Source organism: Jaculus jaculus, chromosome 3 (assembly GCF_020740685.1).
Source record: "Jaculus jaculus isolate mJacJac1 chromosome 3, mJacJac1.mat.Y.cur, whole genome shotgun sequence".
Taxonomy (NCBI): domain Eukaryota; kingdom Metazoa; phylum Chordata; class Mammalia; order Rodentia; family Dipodidae; genus Jaculus; species Jaculus jaculus.
The window spans coordinates 120,545,051-120,551,050 of record NC_059104.1 but is presented as its reverse complement, the minus strand read 5'-3'; positions in this window follow the sequence as shown (position 1 = coordinate 120,551,050).

Sequence of the window (6,000 nt, the reverse complement as noted above, 5' to 3'; positions counted from 1 at the left end):
CTCCTTTTACTTTAAATCTATGTGTGTCTTAAGGGTGAGGTGACTTTCTTCCATGAAACAGTTGTTGTTGCTGTTGTTGTTATTGTTGTTTTGTAGTATTTGGGATCAAATCCAAGGCCTCATGTGTGCCAGGCAAGTACTCTACCAATAAGCTACATCTTCAGCCCCTGTATGTGGTTTAACTAGATAATTTAATTCATTTATATTCAATATCATTATTCACTGTACTTACTGGTTATTATGTAACTTGTTTTCTACTTTTATTGAAGTTCCCTTCTTTCCCTTTCTTAAAAAAAATTACAGCCTCTTTTGTTTATTTAAGTATTTTTTAATTTTTTTGTTATTTTTATTTATTTGAGAGTGACAGAGAAAGAGGCAGATAGAGAGAGGGAGAGAAAGTGGGCATGCCAGGGCCTCCAGCCACTGCAGATGAACTCCAGACACGTGCGCCCCCTTGTGCATCTGGCTAACGTGGGTCCTGGGGAATCTAGCCTCGAACTGGGGTCCGTAGGCTTTACAGGCAAGCCCTTATCACTAAGCCATCTCTCCAGCCCTAAGTATTTTTAAATTTTTATTGAGAACTTTATTATATGAACATATTGTAAGTTGGTCATATTTCCATTGAGTTAGACTCTTATTCCTCTCCATTGCTCCTATTCTGCTGAGGGCCCTTCTCAGGGGGGCTATAGTCAATCTACAGTCTTAATTTGTAAGTGAGTTACTCTAATAGTGTTTTGATTCCTTGCTTAATATTAAGATTTGCTATATGATTATCACGAGGTTAAACAAGACACATTTTTTTATTTTAATCAACTATTTTGAAATTATATCAACACTATCACAAAGACAATGAGAACAAATATCACAAGAAAAAATATATATACTAATAAGAAGAAATGTTTCCAAGTATATTTTAAATTTTTATTATCCCATTTTAAATGTTTCTATATTGCACATATATTAACATGTTAATGTAATTATTATTGTTCTATTTCTAGTCTTATCATTATGCTCCATACTGATGGTATTAGAGCATTCACATTTAGTTTTGTACTTGCTTTTACCCGTGAGATTATTATACCTTCCTACATTTTTTCTTATCAATATCTCTTTTAGTTTGAAAACCTTATTTTAGCATATCTTGTAGGTCTAGTTCAATATATTCTCTCACCTTTCATTTGTTTTGGAATATATTTTCCTCTCCTTCATTTCTGACACTGTATCCAACATTATTAGTAGACGATGTTTTTTTTTTTTTTTTTTTTCCCTTCAGTATTGTGAAGTGCATGAGACTATCTACTGACTTGGAAAGTTTCAGCAGAGAAGTCTGCTGTCAGAAAAATTGGAATACCTCAATGTGCAAGCTGTTTCTTTTCTTTGCCTTAAAATTGTTTCTATGAGAACGTTTGATTATATCTTAGGATATATTTCAGTCAGACTGACTGGTGATTTTTGAACTTCCTGTGTCTGGAAGTATTCTTCTTGATGTTTAGGGGGTTTTCTGTTAGTATTTCTTTCAACAAGCTTTATACATCTCTAGCATTGTCAAATCCTTCTTGAATCCCCAAAACTCAATTGACCATAAAATATGAGATTTTACTTTTCAATGTTCAATTCTACTCATAGTTCTGCTATGTTACTTGGTAATATCCTGTTAGATGTCTTGTCTTTTTCTTTTTAAAATGAATTTATGGTCCTATAAATCATGGATCACTTACCCTTTTAAAGAATAATGCTCGTAGGGGATTTTGAAAGCATTTTTCAGGGTTTTACAACCTTTACCATGAAAATACGTTAAGACATTTTCTTTGTTTCCCCCCAGAAAACTCACACCTGTTGGCAGTCATTCTCCACCCCTTCCCTCAGCCCTAGTCAAATAGTAGTTTATTTTCTGTGTCTGTGGATTTACTTATTCTGTACATTTCCTGTAATGACAGTCACATAAGAGGTGATATTTGTCATTATGTGCTTTCATTGACTATAATGTTTTGAAAGTTCTATGTTGTGAGTATAATTGCTTCATCCTTGTTTATTGCCAAATGACACTCCTTTCTCTATAAGAATAAACTGTGTTTTGCTTATCGACTCATCAGCTGATAGACATTAGATTCTTTCCCCATATGATGCTATGAATATTATGTCCATAATTTTGAATGGACACATATGTATTCATTGCCCCTGAAAACAGAATTTTCTGGGTTATATAGTAACTCTGTGCTTAACTTTCTGAGGATTCAAAATTCTTTTCTAAAATGGCTTCATCATTTTATATTCCCACAAATAGTGTAAGGGTGTTCCACTTTCTGCATATTTTGCACATACTTGCTATAGTTTGTCTTTTAATTTTAATTTTAATCTTGTTGAAATCAAATTTTTGTTTTCTTTTGTTGCTTTTGTTTTTGGTATCATAGATAAGAAACCACTACCCAGTCCAAGGTATGGGGACACATGTCTGCTTTCTTTTCTTCTGATAGCATTATGGTGGTCTTGGTTCTTAGATTTAGGTCTATGGGTCATTTGTTTTTGTGTGATATGAGGCAGGGGTCTGCCTTAATTCTTTTGCATGGGAATATCTAGTTATCCATAGATTATTTTCTAAAGCTCTGTTTGTGGACTGGCGAGATGGCTTAGCAGTTAAAGCACAAGCCTGCAAAGCCTAAGGGCCCTGATTCGATTCTCCAGGTCCCACCTTAGTCAGATGCACAAGGGGGCGCATGTGTCTGGAGTTCATTTGCAGTTTCTAGAGGCCCTGGCATGCCCTTTCTCACTCTCACTCTCACTCTCTCTCCCTTCCTCTCTCTGTCTCATATTAATAAATAAATAAACAAACAAACAAAACAAAACCTATTTTGCTTCCCTTGAATTGTCTTGGTACTTTGTTAAAATCAATCAACCATAATCATGTGATTTTATTTATGAATGTTCAACTCTACCCATGAACTTACTGTGTCCATACTAATACCACATCAGTACCACCATTTCATTACTGTAGCTTTTTACTAAGGCTTGAAATTCCTTTTTTATCTTTAAATCTAGCATGTGAATTATTTCCATTAGAAGGTCCTTGCACTGTATTTCATTAAAGTACTGCTATAAGTCCAAATCAATAACTGATTATTAATTTCTCTACAGCAGAGTACTGTCAGTGAGAATTCAAATTAATTTGACTTGGCTTTCTTTTCATTCTCCATGATATACAAAGGTATAAAAATATAACAACCATATAGTCTTCATTCAGCTTAGAAAATAACATGATGCAATTACAGCAGGATCCTGTGTAAGACTTCCTAACCACATTTATCTATATTCCAGCTAAGAGAATCGGTATATGGAATTTATCATTCCCATCTTGTGTTTACTATTTCATGTATTATTATTTTCAGACACCTGTTCCCTTGCCATTGTTTACTTAAAAAGTTATAGCTCTAACTACTTGATATATAGCTGTTTCTGAAGATTTGAAAGGCCACAAAACAGTTGTGACCAAAGAGGCATATGTACATATAAGCCTCTGGGCTAGCTACTTTTTTTTTCAAATGAAAGGGTGAAGATGTGTTATGGATGAAATTGTTTTGCTCATCATAGTTTTATATTTCCACTTCTTTTTTAGTTGGAACATAGTCATGAGACTGCAGTAACTATGTTTTCACCGTTAGGTGACTGAGGAAAAAGGCATCAAAGCATTGTCATGGTAGAGAGGAAAATTGAAAATCCTTGATTACTTGATAGCATCATTAGACTGCATTCATAGGTGAGAATTGACAGTGAAACCTATTGTGTGAGATAAGCATTGCATTTCATCTAATCTAAGATGCTATTGATTATATGATAACCAGTTGCAAATTTCTTTTTCTAAGTCAACTCAAGTGTGTTTTCTTTTCCTCTTTCTCTCTTCCTCTTATTACTGAAAGAACCGTGTAAGAAAACACTGTATTTTGGGGATCTTTTATAGTTATCATTCTCTTCTCTCTCTCTTCCTTCTTTCGTTTTCAAGAATGAGTCTAAACCATTAAAAAACAGTCATCTATGTATTCATAAACATCTTAAAGAGCACTTAAATTTTTTGGTAAAAGGGGAACTTAAAATACTACTTATGCAAATAAACAGAAACCTTTTGTTAATATTACTGCATGTACAATAGGGATTACAGCATTTGGTTTTAAAACTTGAAGATCAACATATTTTCATAATTATCATGGTAAATGGGTTTACATGTCATTGATATCAATCAAATACACCTTAGGGTACTACCAGAACATGGTAAACTGCAGGAACTTAGAGATGATATTTTAAAGATCTTATATAGCTATTTACCACTTATTTACAATAAGCATTCATTACTATATCTGGTAGAGTTGATTACTCAAACTGTAACAGCTAGTTTCAATTATCACATGGACTAGACTGAGAAGCACCTTGGCATGAGTAAAGCACAGTGCTGGGTATGTCTGTAAGGGTGTTTCTAGGGAGAATGAACTAAGCAGGAAAGCCCCACTCAATGTGATAGCAATGTCCCACAGGCTGAGGGCTGGGACAAATAAGAGGGAAAAGAAAAAAGGAGATAGCAGAGTGAAGGCATCTTATTTCTTAGCTGCCATCATGTGAACTGCTCTGTGCTATCCTACCCTCCCACTGATACCTCTGAAACTGTGAGTAAAATACAACCCTCCTTTCTGCTTTCCTGGGATAGTTAATCATAGCCACAAAAAAGTCTAACTAATTGAAACTGTGAGTAAAATAAATCTCTTCTTCCTTAAGTTGTTTCCTCAGGTATTTTTGTCATAGAGAAAAATATTTTGACTAAAATACAAAGTAATAGTTTTCTCCTCCCTGTAAGCAAAAGTTTTCTTCACAAGATCTTCAGGCTTAGTCAGTGGCCAGTGGTTGGCTGATATATGGGTCAATACTGCCTACTTATTTGTCTGCAGTATTTTTTTTTTTTTTTTTGAAATAGGGTCTCACTGTAGCCCAGACTGACCTGGAATTCATTATGTACTAGCAGGCTGGCCTTGAACTCACAGTGATCCTCCTACCTTGGCTTCCTAAGTACTGGGATTAAAGGAGTGTGGCACCACGCCTGGCCTCTACAAGCTACTTTTGGCCTACATATGAAGAAATTCATTTGTAATTTAACTTTAAAGGAGATGGCTGCTTTGTCAAATAAAGTTAACTGATATTCTGAAAACTTTCTATGTGTTAAGGACCAGTGATTTCTTTATTTTAAAAAGGATCCATTGAGAGTTTTTAGTTAAATTTTACTTAGTTTTTTTTTTAAAGTCACAAATCTAAAGCAGAAAAGGAATGATGTTGTTTCGAACCTAACCTCCCCGTGTGTGTGTGTGTGTGTGTGTGTGTGTGTGTGTGTGTGTGTGTGTACACAAGTATGAGTGCCTGAACACATGTGTACATCTGTGGAGTCCAGAGGACAACATCAGGTATTGCTTATTAGGCATTTCCATATTTATTTGCAACATGGTTTCTCAGTGGAACTTGCCTAATTAAGCTAGGTTGCCTGGCCAGTGAGCCCCAGTGGTCCTCCTGTTTATGCCTCCCAGCATTGAGACTATAAATGTGTCCCAAGATGCCCAGCTTTCTTCACATGGGTTCTGGAGATCAAACTCAGGTCCTCATGTTTTCAAGGCAAGCACTTTAGCCACTGAGTTCTTTACCCAGTCCTACAACTCTTGATTTTCACATGATAAAACACAGTCACATAAACATAAAATGAAGATTGTAGGAAAAGTGATTAGGCTGGAGCTTCCTTTAACACTTGGAAGATAGGAAGGGGGTGTCATTTGCACTCACTTTTTCTTTTTGATTTTAATCCTAATCCTGTTTTATTTTGAATTAGTATTTTTAAAATTCCATGAATTTGAATATTTAATTAGTTTTGTATTTAGCAAATACAGTCAGTTTGGTACCATTATTAGGTTCATCCATGACCTACCCCTCCCCATTGGCACTTTTATATACTCTTCCATCCTCTTCAAATCTTCTACT